The sequence below is a fragment of the Vulpes lagopus genome, chromosome 13, assembly GCF_018345385.1.
Source record: "Vulpes lagopus strain Blue_001 chromosome 13, ASM1834538v1, whole genome shotgun sequence".
Taxonomy (NCBI): domain Eukaryota; kingdom Metazoa; phylum Chordata; class Mammalia; order Carnivora; family Canidae; genus Vulpes; species Vulpes lagopus.
Genome location: NC_054836.1, coordinates 42,795,078 through 42,808,629, shown reverse-complemented (window position 1 = coordinate 42,808,629; position 13,552 = coordinate 42,795,078). Strand labels below are relative to the sequence as shown.

At 42.1% G+C, this 13,552-nt stretch overlaps 1 pseudogene; it reads left to right on the top strand.

Moving 5' to 3' along the window:
- The first annotated feature begins 11,937 nt into the window (after positions 1–11,937).
- Positions 11,938–13,042, top strand: LOC121474757 (annotated as a pseudogene).
- The last annotated feature ends 510 nt before the right edge of the window (positions 13,043–13,552 follow it).

The following is a 13,552-nucleotide window of genomic DNA, read 5'->3' as shown; positions in this document are numbered from 1 at the left end:
AAGCCAGAGTTAGGCCCTGGATCTGTCCAGCACTGGCTGTGGGATTTAGGGCAAACTACTTAACCTGGCTAAACCTGTTTCCTTTCTAAAATGCAGATGATCATAAGACCAGTCTCACAGAGGAGTTGTGAGTCTCAAATGACTGAGTCTCTATCTGAAAATAATAATGAATGTGTTAATAAACTTACAAATTTTTATCCTAGTGTCACTATCTCTAGCAGGTTATACTAATTTGCATACTTTCTCTAGCAAGTCAAGATATTGTAATATATACTAATACTCACTGGAATTGATTTTATTACTTTGCATAATTTTAATGCATTATTGACACTTAAGGCTTTATGGGTAATAACTGTTTAGTAGTCATTTTCTAATAAGTATGTACATCACTAATCTTCACACTATGACATATCATGATGACAAACCTACATTTTTCTACCACGGGATGGATGGATGTGCATGCATATATATCTCTATGAAACTTGAAAAGAAATTGTGATTGAGAGACCAGGAATTAGCTATTTGAAATTTCTAATATTTAAAGCTGCTTCTTCTTTTTTTAAAAAACATCTTTTGATTCTAGAGGGCAGTTAAATTTCACTTTCACTAAGGAGACTTTGGGGTCCTGAATAGGATTAAATGTGTTGTAAAAGCACTTCATGTTAATCAATCAGTGACCAGATCCCTAAGCTATGTTAAACATAGATTCTGAATCATTTTCCTTTCTAAATACAGCTTGAGACACAATGTCAGCACCTATTTTTATTATCTAAAAATAATTCTTCTATATCAAAGTGGCATAGAGTAGTAATCAGAGCTTAAATATTTATATTATGCTCTACTCTCAATCTACTTTGGCTTGGAAATGACATTTTTTAAAAAAATCATTAAAAGCCCTTATTTTAAAACCCTTAATACCAAATAACCACAAACCATGCTGCTTTTCCTCCATTATGAAGAAATCGCTCAGATTCCATACATAGCATTTTAAAAGGAATCCCTGATCTTTATTATTAGGGACCTACTGTTGAAAAAGATACAACATTTAGTGGAAAGGTGTGACATGGGGTCAGTACCAAGAGAATTTTCCCAGCCTAGTGAGGTAAAGAATAGCTTGGAGAAAAAATAGCTCTTTGCTACATAATGCATGTGGCTCCACCTCCAATGCATATGCACTCTTATTCCTGCTTCCTACCGTTGGTTTAAATCACTATGGTTATACATGAATGATTAAAAAGTGTTATAAGACATTTTCCCTTACCACCTCCTCCCACCAAAGGTAGCCAAAAGCCCCAAGAAAGGCAAGCTCCTTATTTTTGGCCTAGATTGCATAAGGCTCCCAAGTACGGAAACTCTGTTTCTGTTTTATTTTTAATTCTCTACAGTGCCTGCTTGTAGAGCTCCCAGACAATCTGCACACAGAAGACATTCAGTAACTGCTGGGGATCACGAGGGACAGCAGTGATAATGCATGTCCTGAATTACTACTGACTTAACCAGGCTGTTGTTACCACATTAAGTTTGTGTGTGTCACATCTGCTGTCCTCTACACTCTTTGGCCAGGGCAGCCCATGCCCTAGGCAGCCAATTCCCTTGGAATTGCTACTGATTGATATATGCTCCCAGGTTAAGCCAGGTTGGAAATGGCAAGCTCATAATTGCAGGTCTAATTTTCCCGGGCAACAAGCAAAAACCCAGAGCAACAAGAGCTACTGTTCAGCCTGCCCCACCCTCCGTTTCCCAGAAGCCAGATGAGCTCTCTGGCTGTAGTCTAGGGATACAGGTCTAAACTGGGCAGGTATTAGAACATAGCCCTCTACTGGGTCATCCCTGGTGCCTGGAGGCATTAGGATATCTTGGGACCCATACTGGAGATGTCTTCATTCTTTAAACCAAAAGTGGCTGGATGTCATTAATGTGCCCTTTCCTGTGTTTAGCACTGGGGATGCAAAATTTAACCAAGCAGGGTCCCTGCCTCCAAAAACCTTATAGTCAGGGGACACATGTAAATAATGAGGTGAATCAAGTGCAGTGTGGTAAATGCATGCGGGAGCTGAGTGCACGGATGGGGGCTGGGTGAAGCGTAAGGAAGTGGTACTGAGCTGAGTCTTGAGAGAGAGTTGGCTTAAGCAGCCATGGGCATTCCAGGCTGAGGGAGCCTGAAGCAAGGGAGAGCTTTGAGCATGGGGTACACTGCAAGCAGTTTGTTATAGCTGGAATGAAGAGTAGGAGGCCATGAGGTGAGCTAATAACCTGGAAAAGTAGGTTGAGGCAGAGTCTAACAGGCTGGGTGTGCTGGGCTAAGAGGTTGGAATCATTCCAGAAGGCAGATGGGAACCACCTCACAGAGAGGTAGCCTGATTGTGTTTACAGCTTAAAAATAAATCAGGAAGTATTTTGGAGGCTTTATTGATAGGAGGGAGGGAAACAGAGTACAGTGAAAGATGGGCCAAGAGGCTGATGTAGGGTAGATTCAAAAGCCATTAAGAGACTAGCCTCCACAGGTCTTGCAGACCAGTTGGATGTTGTGTATGACTGAGAAGGCACAGTCATGACGGGGAAGCTTTCTGCTCCTTGGTAGCACCAGGTAGGAAGTACGGACGAAAGATCAAGTTTGATAAGTCAAACAAAAAAGCTGACAAAGTCAGCTTTGCAAGGTGGAACACAACTAGCTTTGGGTTTGTGACAAGGCGCAGGGTTAAGTTCTGTTGGCTTTAGACACCCAATCCTATGTGGAATGGGTTGTTTCAGTCAGGTTTCTCAAAGGCCTGGATTTCATGTTGCCCAGTGCTTGTCAGCCCTGAAGCCAGGTCTCCCACCCTCTGTGAGTGGGTTCTCCCTGTCTCACGAGAGACATCCTAAAAATGGGGAGTCACGAGGGGCAGCAGAGCTAGTGCTGTGCAGTCAGGTTGGAGGGCAACCAAATATTAATGCTGGGTGTGGCAAATTTATTTTTCTTCATTGTTAACATTCCAGGAGCAGGGGAAATTTAGGGCTTGTTATTTTCCAACACAGTTTGTGGTACAAACAGCGGTTTCCTCTTACACTAAATGAGGCTATTAAAAAGTTCTTCACCTCAAACATTGCATCATATATTATTTTTAAAATGATGACTCTGTTCAGCAGAAAAATGCCTACCTAAAGATGTCCATGCCCTCGTCCCTGGAACCCAGGAGTATGTCACCCTACATGGCAAGAGGGGCTTTGTAGGTGAAGAGAAATGAAGGAGCCTGAGGTAGGGAGATTGTCCTGGATTATGTGAGTGGGCCCCATGTAATTACAAGGTTCCTTGTAAGCGAAAGAGGGAGGAGGAGAGGCAGAGGCATAGGAGGTAGGGTACAGTAGGAGGAGGACCTGATTGGCCATTGTTGACTTTGGAGACAGAAGGGGACCACAAGCCAAGGAATGCCAGGGGCTTCTAGAAACAGAAACAGGCAAGGGAATGGATCCTCTCCGAGAGCTTTCCAGAGGAGTGCAGACCTGCTGACACCCTGATTTCAACCCAGTTAGACCCATTTGGTATTTCCAACCTCTATCTAGAACTGTAAGGTAATAGATTTGTGTTGTTTTAAGCAACAATGCTCATGGTAATTTCTGACAGCAGCACAAGGAGACTGATACAATGACTTTTCTTAAAAATTTCGGAAGCCCCCAACTACAAGCTGCCTCAAAACCAGAAACAAATCTAATAAGCGTGCCCATGATATCCTTAAATCCTTATGTGGCTAATTATACATCTTTTTTCTTGGCCCCCTGCCCTACTCTTAGCCATGGTAGCATTGGCTGTTGCGGTCTCCTGGGGCCGGGTGTCTGTGGTAGCATACTGCTTTTATTTATTTTATTTATTTTTTAAAGATTGTATTTGTATTTATGAGAGAGGGAGAGAGTGAGGGAAGGAGCAAGAGACAGACAAACAGACTCCAAGCTGAGAGCCTGACATGAGGCTCGATCCCAGGAACCCGCAATCATGACCTCAGCCAAAGTCAGATGCTTAACCTACTGAGCCACCCAGGTGTGCCAGCATGCTGTTTTTGAATGACCCTATATGGAACACAGTCCTGACTTCCCAGCCTCGCAGACCGCCACCTAACTGCAAGCATTGAGATTAGAAGGTCATGGTATTAAAGGGAGGGCAGCCTTGGATTCAGGGATTTTGTGTTTTAAAATATGTGTGTAGACAATATATTTGGTGAAATTAAAATTATCAAGATAGGCCTGTGTTTGCCAGGACCTGAGGAAGGCTCCTGGGTGAAGGCTGGGACATCTCCCACAGAGGAAAGAAGGTGGCAGCTGGGAAAGTCCACACTGACATCTAGTGATGCAAAACTGCACTGCCAAAGGCTTGAAACCTGAAGCAGTTTGCATCAATGGGCTCCTCATTTCTGGTGTGTAACCCCTCAATTCCCCTGTCCCCCAGGAGGGCTCAAGACCCAGGGCAGACCAGGGGATTCCAGCTGCCCTGGGAGGGGCCAGGGCAGGGCAGGCTTCTTTACACTCGTGTGCACTGGTGCAAAGTTTAGCCACCTGAAAGTTACAGCTCTTAATTTTTTGGGATTATTTCCACACATTGTAAAGCTGAAGATTTTACTTTGAAAAGCCTTTTTGTGCTTCCGGTGGTTAGACCCTTTAAGGCCAAATGAGTTTCTAAGAGCATTTACATTTTCTAGGTCCACCTAAGGATTCCTTTGGCTGTGATGTCCTGAGCACGAAATAAGCTGCACCAGGGACGATGGAACTAGTAGAGCAGGTATGCCTTTATTTGCCTCGAGAACTTTAACTGCATTTGGTTTTCACCAACTATGAAGCTAAAAGCACAGAAGAGATGGAAAAGAATACCCCTTCCATTTTCCCAGTTTTCTCTGATACACATGATGAAAATAAGTCAACAGAGATAAGATTTCTCTTTCCTTAGTGGGGACAAAATTAGGAGCAAGGCTGGATTTTGAAGGCTGGTGCAGGCACCCAGGTGAAAATGACAATGACGTGCATGTACTTAATGAGCTCTATACTTAAAAATGCTCAAAATGGTAAATTCTATGTTATGTACATTTTACCAGACTAAAAACATAATGAAGCTGACCCGCATCAGTAGCAGTGGGAATGGAAGAAGATTCAACAGATCTCATCAAATGATTTTCATATCACTCTCATGGGCAAAACACGTACATTAAGTGCAAATGAATGAATATTAACCTCTAGCACACTAATGCCTGAAACAGTCTTACAACCTTCTCATTGAAACAAACAGATCTAAACATTATGAAATAATCAGATTTCACAACAATGTGTGTGTTTTTCATACATGCAGAGTATTTTCTTTTATGGCATGTTCATATCAAGCTTCAAGCAAATCATACAGGTGGGAAAATAAAATGTGCTGCACTAAAAATACACAGATTTAGCAGAGAGAGGGCAAAAAGAAAAAAAAATCAGAGGCAGCTTCTGATTCAATTTCGACTGTCAAAAATATGAGAGGTAAAAGCATTACCAGAATTCAGTTGCTTCCATGAGGTGAAGAAAAAAGGAAAAGATAAAGAGGAAGGAACTACAGATATGACCCGTGCAAGACAACAGATTCATAGGTTTGGAAAAGACAATTTGTTACTTTTTAGAATTTTCAATACATTGAAATTGTGATTCACTGAAATGCTAGGGAGGAATTTGAAAAGCTCTTGAAGTCCTTCAGTAGAACATAACATTTCAATTAAATGTTCACAAGTACATCTATCAGATTTCTCCAGTATATCTTTTTAACAGATGGCATACTACTAATAAATGTTATTTCTTTATTCCCATCCCCCACCACTGATTGGGTTAAGAAGTGAAAAACACTGCCAAGCCAGTATTGAGGAGAATGACAGCTATGATTAGCATTTCATTTTAATACAGTAGGATTTTTTTTCTACTGAATTAAAGTTATTCGACAATAACTCATGAGTTTCAGAAGGAAGTGAGTTTCCTTTCTAGCTCACAAACAGCTTAAAATGTACCACTCCAAAAAAAATTTTTTTTAAGCCCTATCATACAGAAAATTCACCTAGCTTGATACACACAGACTTCAGAGAAACAAGAGTTTTGGAAAGCCAGGCCATCTCCTCTAGGATTTTGTAAACTCATTATCAGGCAGGGGAAGAGCAAGTGTCTATTACTTTCAATGACCAGTTTTAGAATGAATGTGACCTACAGTCAAATTTGAAATGGTGATGGTTTGATAAATTGAATAATAGAAACTGTCTTGCTTTTCATATTTGGTGTAATCAGGTTAATGGCTTTTGTATAATTTTCCAAACTACTTAATGGATATTTTTTAAAAGATTTTATTTATTTATTTATTTATTTGAGAGAGAGAGAACACCTGCATAAGTAGGGGGAGGGGCAGGAGAGGGAGCAAATAGACTCCCCGCCAAGTGGGGCTCTCTTACAGGACCCCAAGATCATGACCTCAGCCAAAGTCAGATACTCAACCAACTGAGCCACCCAGGTGCCCCCTTAATGGATATTTGATGATTTAAAATAATTATCTTTCTAGTCAGACAAAATATGAAGAATCCAGATTTTCTAGATTCTTGTATCTTTTTGTATTTGTTAGAGCAGGAAGATGTTTGGAGCAGTAACTCTAGGCATTGATCTATGACCAATGCCTATATGTGGTAAAATATTCATAGTGATATAAGAAAAATTATGACATGGGATGCCTGGATGGCTCAGTGATTGAGTGTCTGGCCTTGGCTCAGGGTGTGATCCTGGAGTCTCAGGATTGAGTCCCACATAGGGCTCCCTGCATGGAGCCTGCCTCTCCCTCTGCCTGTGTCTCTGCCTTTCTCTGTGTCTCTCATGAATAAATAAATAAAATCTTTAAAAAGAAATTATGACAATGCAGTGGTTGCTTTTTAAAAGAATCTATATAAAGCTAAACATCTTCAAACAGTATGATTCCTAAAAAATTAAATATGCAATTACTATATGACTCAGCAGTATGTATATCAGAATGGCTGGGAGTCATGTCTACTAGACAAAGAGCCCCAGGTGGTTCTAACAGGGCTCTCTCCCCGCTTCCAGGTCTCATTGACTCCTCCCCAAAACTATCTAAACAGAGAATTCTTGCTCAGTAATATTCATACATCCAGGATATTTTAGTGGGGCTAGAAAGTACTTGGACTCTTCATTTGTGAATTTACCCTTTTGCCTTCACTACAGGGCTGCCTTAGCCTCCCAGAAAACAGGTAGGACTTCTAAGAGAAAGCAAGTCTTTCTGACATCTGACATCTGACAACCATGACAACCAATACCATATAGAAGGCTTTATTTCTAACACTAGTCCTTCACACTGGAATTTGAATACATTTTTTTTACTCTTCCAGGCTAAGTTGTCTAGACATTTTGTTATTGTTTCCTCAAGGAAAAATGGAAGCGATTAAGTCAGGCCTTTCAAACTGCAGGTTATAACCCATTAGTGGAGCAGGAGAGCAATTCAGTTAGGAATGACCAGCAATTTTTCTTTTCCTCTAATGAAAGAGAAGTGTATTGAAGGACTAGAAGAATACCAAAGTGCAAAACATAGAGTGAAGGTAAATACTGTTTCATTAAATTTATAAGTATATATTCTGGGCTGAGACATAAAATGTTTTTCCTAAACTGAGCCATAGGTTAGAAAAACCACTGAATTCATTACATGATCTCTATAATCTATTATAGCTTAAAATTCTATAAATCTCACTTTCATAGTAAACACAGAATTCTCCTTTCACCACACCAGCTCACCACCCCTGTCAACAAATCCAAGAGCTCCTATTTGTCCTTGAGGCGAATGTGCCGTCCTGAGAGCAATTTGCCTTGATTCCTTCATGCAGACTTAGAAGTTGGGCCTTCCTCTGATCTCTTCTGACCCTGGGATAATGATTTTCATAGTGCTTATTCTACTATGCTGTAATTGTTTATTTGCCCATCTCCCAGCAAGCTGTGCCTGTACTTCAGCGAGGCCTGTTGCACATAAGAGAAATGAGGAAAGGAAAGAACCAATAGCTGCATTTGCTTATAAGAGTTGTTCTCAGACCCAGTATCTCATCAGAATCCCCTGGGAAGCTTTTTAAAAGCCCAATACTCACACCACACCCAGACAATTAAACAGAATCAGTGGAGCCCGGGCATCAGGACTCTTTAAAGCTCCCCAGGGGAGTCCAGTATGCAGACAAGGCTGAGACCCACTGGCTAAGACGAGGAACTGGGGATCTTGTTACAATGCAGATTCTGATTCCCTAGGTCTGCAGTGGGGTTCAAGATCTATCCTTCCTTCCTTCCCTTTTTCCTTCCTTCCTCTTTCATTTTTTTAATTAAAAATGCATTCATTCATTCATTCATTTATTTAGAGAGATATGAGCTGGGGTGTGGATTGGGGGAAGGGCAGAGGAAAAAGGAGAATCCTAAAGCAGACCCCTTACTGAGTGCAGAGCCTATAACTCAGAGCTTGATCCCAGGACCCCGAGATCATGACCTGAGGAAATCAAGAGTTGGCCGCTTAACCAACTGGACCACCCAAGTGCCCCCAAGAATCTTTCTAACATACTTCCAGGTGATATTGATACTTCCGGCCTGCAGCTTACATCTTGAGGAACAAGAGAAGAGCACCTGATGGATGCTGGCAATGTAGAATAAGCCGAGATAGCAAAATCAAACAGATCTGAAAGACTGCAAAGGTAATGGCCAGGCATGTGGTTTCTGGAGGAAATTGCCAGGCACTGTTTCTCACTAGCTATGTGACCTTGGGTTATTTACTTCAAGGTTTTCCCATCTGATAATGAAGTCTGTCAACTCTTAGGGTGATTGTAAGGTTCAAGCAGCATACTTCATAAAGACCCAGGCACATACATGTGCATGATTAGTATTATGATTATGTATCCCAGCTCCACCTACCAGCTTTGTGCCCTTGGCAAATAACCTCTCTGAGCTTCAGTTTCCTCAAATGTAAAATGGGAAATCATAATATCCATCTTACAAGATTGGCTTTACATAAACAAATGGCATGTAAAATTCTTAGCACAGTAATTGACCTATGTACATGACCAATAAATGGTTATTCTTCAAATTAGTTTCATTCAAATTGGGATGAATCATTCTGACCTCCCATAGGCACATTCTCTATTTAACCATCTGTCAGATCTCAGAATCTTCTCTTGTCCCCACTCTCCACAGGCCCTAGGCTGAGGGCCAGATGACAGGAGATGGAAGGCTCATCTCCCTCTTCATTTCAACATGTTATACCTCAACAGCAGGACTTGTTTTTATCACCCTACTGAGTTCACATGGGTAGGTTTGGGCAGCAGCAATTATTCTCTATATTACTTTATAGATGAAGAAATACTTGGCTCTGACATGTTGGATTTTCTCAAGCAAGTCCCATATGGAGGATAAAAGCTCTTTATTCTAATCAGAGCCAGAGAAACTGCTCCTGACTTCATGCTTCTTTAAATCCTCTCTTTCAAAACAATTGGAAGACCTGCAATGTGCCAGGTGTTGCACCAAATTCAAAGTAGAACTCATAGCAGAGGTTTGAACAAATTGCTGCAGGATCACAGGCAGGGGTCTGGGAGATGGGGAGAGGCAGGCTCTGACAGGTGGAGATGGGGGCAGATAACATATGATGTTTCATATGAAGCATAGAAGATGTGCTATTTTGGCTGGGCAGGGAAGGTTAAGGAGGAGTTGATAAGTGAGAAATGGGGGGAAAGGTATTCAGGAAGAGAGAACACCATGAAAAGTGGGAACAAGGTGGGAAACTGCATGGAATGATCAGTATGTTCGGGGAATGGCAGGTAGCCGGACTCGAAGAAGATAGAGTTAGAAAGTTGGCCTGGGCCAGATTGTAAACCAGATAAGAGAACTGGGATTTTAATCCTGTTTCATCAACCAAATGGGTCATTTCTGAAAGCTAACTATATGGAATCACAGAACACCCAGCACAAAACTGCCCTGTTTCAGGCTGACACCTGAGGCTAACACCTCAGCTTTGGAAAGGCTTGAAGGCCTGACACTGTTCAGATTTGTGTATATTGGATGGGATCCTGACAGCAACGTGGATTGGAAAGAGAGGGAGTGCCTATAGTCAGGTAGCCAGCTAGGAAGGCAGCGGGGATGGAGAGGAGAGACATCTAGGAATAGGTTTTGTCAGAAATAACAATGGATTGAATATATGGGGACAGAGGGGGAGTGAGAATATTTAATGACTTGGCATTTCTTTTTTTTTTTTTTTTTTTTTTAAATTTTTTTTTATTTATTTTTGATAGTCACACAGAGAGAGAGAGGCAGAGACACAGGCAGAGGGAGAAGCAGGCTCCATGCACCGGGAGCCCGATGTGGGATTCGATCCCGGGTCTCCAGGATCGCGCCCTGGGCCAAAGGCAGGCGCCAAACCGCTGCGCCACCCAGGGATCCCGACTTGGCATTTCCAGGCTAGGTGATACGAGGACTAAGGAAGACAAGAAGAGGAAGAGGTTTTGGGAGGCACGCTGTGTTGGAGATACTTGCTAGATATTGTTGTTAATGTCAGTGACCCACTGGCATTTAGGGCTCCAGGTGTGCTGCTCGCAAGTGGAGATGGGAGACAGAGATAGGAGACATCCTAAAGAATGATTCTAGGAGGAAGTTGCTGAAAATCACCGAGGGAAAGGAGATGGAGAGGGAGAAAATATGAAATATGAGACCCAGGGTACACATGCAAGGGGGCTGGTAGAAGAGTTGGGGAAGGAAGATGGAATTAGAGCAGTTGAAGGAAAAACAGGAGAGACAGTGTCCCAGAAGGTGATAGAAGGAGAAGATTTGGGCAATGAGGACTAATCTACTCATTCAAGACCCTCCAACAGGTAGAATGCGAAGAAGACTGACACCATTCTTGACAGGAGACCGTCTATCATTGTTGAACTTTCTGGAATGGTGGAGGTGGAAGCCCAGACCACAGAATGTTCAAGACTTCTGGGGCCTGAGTCCTGGAAGGAAGCCCTAGAACACACTTCCCCTGGGGACTAATCATGACTGGGAGGGGAAGAGGCTACAGTAGCTCAAGGGGGAGGCAGTTTGCTTGCTCCATTTCCTTCTTGCTGTTTACCTCAGAGTCTGGTATAAACATGTGGTAGAAAACGAGAGACAAAGAAGCCGAATGTACTTCAGTGTCTTCTGGGTCTCACTTTTATAGTCATGAGTCAGGGACTTGAAGTGCTTTTCCTTGTCCAGGGTGACAGCAGTTTTAAGCGATTGTGTTGATTGTTTTCCAGCCCCAAATCTTGTTGTCTTGGCTTGTATAGGGATGTAACTTGGTAATGGCCCAGTTAGGACACTACAGGGTCTAGTGTGTAGGCACACCAGTGTGTAGGCCTCTATAGCTTAGCTATTATAAACTGTGAAAAAAATCAATTAAAAGTTTACTTCATGAATACTCATGATTCTGTGCGTAAGATGAAAGTGGATGGGATCGTGGGCCCTGAGAGCAACTGGGTTATTTGTCTTATTATTGAGTTGTAAGAGTTCTTTATGTGTTCTGGAAAGCAGGCTTTCCAAGATACATGATCTCCAAATATTTTCCTCCATCCTGCGGGTTAACTTTCGACTGTAATAGTGTCCTTCAAACCACATTTTTAATTTTGATAAGATCCAGTGGATCTGTTTGTTGGCGTGCAATTGTTCATAGCATTACCTGTAAGATTGGTAGTAACGTCCTCATTTTAGTAGCTTTATTCTTCTTCCTCTTTGTCAGTCCAACTAAAGGCTTGTAAATTTTACGTTTTCATCATTTGAAAAATGGGCGAAGGAATTGCATATACATTTCTCCAAAGAATATTTACAAATGCCAAGAAGCACATGAAGAGATGCTGAACACCACTAATCATCAGGGAAATACAGATCAAAACCACAACGAGGGGCCACTTCACACCCACAAGGGTGGATAGGAAAAAAAAAAAAAACAGAAATAATGTATGTTGGTAAGGAGGTAGAAAAACTGAAACTCCTTGTGATTCCTCACAGAAATGTAAAATGGCATGGCTTCTTGAAAAACAGCCTAATAGTTCCTCAAAAGGTTAAACAGAGCCCTGGCAGATGCTTGTTCCCCTGGAGCCACCTGCACCGTCCAGCCATGGTCAACCCCCCCATGTTCTTCCACGTTGCTATGGACAGTGAGCCCCCAGGCTGCATCTCCTTTGAGCTTTTTGCAAAGTTTCACAGACAGCAGAGAACTTTCATGCTCTGAGCACTGGGGAGAAAGGATTTGGCTGTAAAGGTTCCTGCTTTTACGGGATTATTCTGGGACTTCTCTGCCAGGGTGATGACTTCACATGCCATATGGCACCAGCAGCAAGTCCATCTATGGGGAGAAATTTAATGATGAAAATTTCATCCTGAAGCACCCAGGTCCTGGCGTCTCGTCCATGGCAAATGCTGGACCCAACACAAACGGTTCCTGGTTTTTCCTCTGCACTGCTGGCACTGAGTAATTGGATGGCAAGCATGTGGTCTTTGGCAAGCTGAAAGAGGGCATGAATAATGTGGAAGCCATGGAGTGCTTTGGGTCCAGGAATGGTAAGACTAGCAAGAAGATCACCATTGCTGACTATGGACAAATCTAATAAATTTGACTGTGTTTTCTCTTAACCACCAAACCATTCCTTCCATAGCTCAGGAGAGCGCCCCTTTACCCTCATCTGCTCCAAATATCCAAAAATCTTTGTGCCACTTAAAAGGGCAAATTTTATGGTTGTGAATTGTATCTCTCTTTTTTTTTTTTTAAAGTCTTCATTAACACCATTAAGCTCTTGTCCCCACCACTTTCTCCCAATTTATCTTATCAATTCCTGACTTCACTGCCTTCTTTCTACAGATGCCTTTACCCCTCCTATTCCTGTGCCTGGACCAACGTCCTTTTCTCCACCTTGTTTGTGAGACTAACTCCTATTCATGCTGCAAAATCACAGACACTGTTTTCCTGTAGAAAACCTTCCTGAATCTTCCTAAGTTCATTACTTCCTCCTCTGTACCCTCTCTGTCCCTCCCACACACATTTCTAGTATTTATCACAGAGCTCTAAATTCTTTGTTTAGGAAATGAGCTCTTTGAGAGCAAGAATTGTATCTTAAAGATTGTTGCCTCCTCAGAGCCTAGAACAAACAGTTGCAATTAGGTAAAGGTTCCTTGAAGTTGAATCCTAAAGTCAAAACTATTTCATGCTGCATATTGCATTAGGTAACAGTTCTTTGTTTGGTTTCAAAAAGCCAGAGAGAGATTGGTCCTTCATCAGACAGTCTTTGGATTTACTGCTACAAAACTATTCCGACTAATTTCTCCCCAAGGATTTCAAAAGGACTAAATTATCTTAGCATTGGATCTCAACATTCCTGGCACACGAAGCAGGTGGGACTCTTCTTTTCTGGCTGGGTTGTCTCTACGCGGTGCCAGCAGGCATAGACCTCACGGGTGAAGCTTCTTCATAAATGCAGTGACCAGAGAAAAATTAATTGCTGCTTTCACATTGTGCTTGTGTGATCTAGAGGATTCTGCAGAGCTGCTGCTA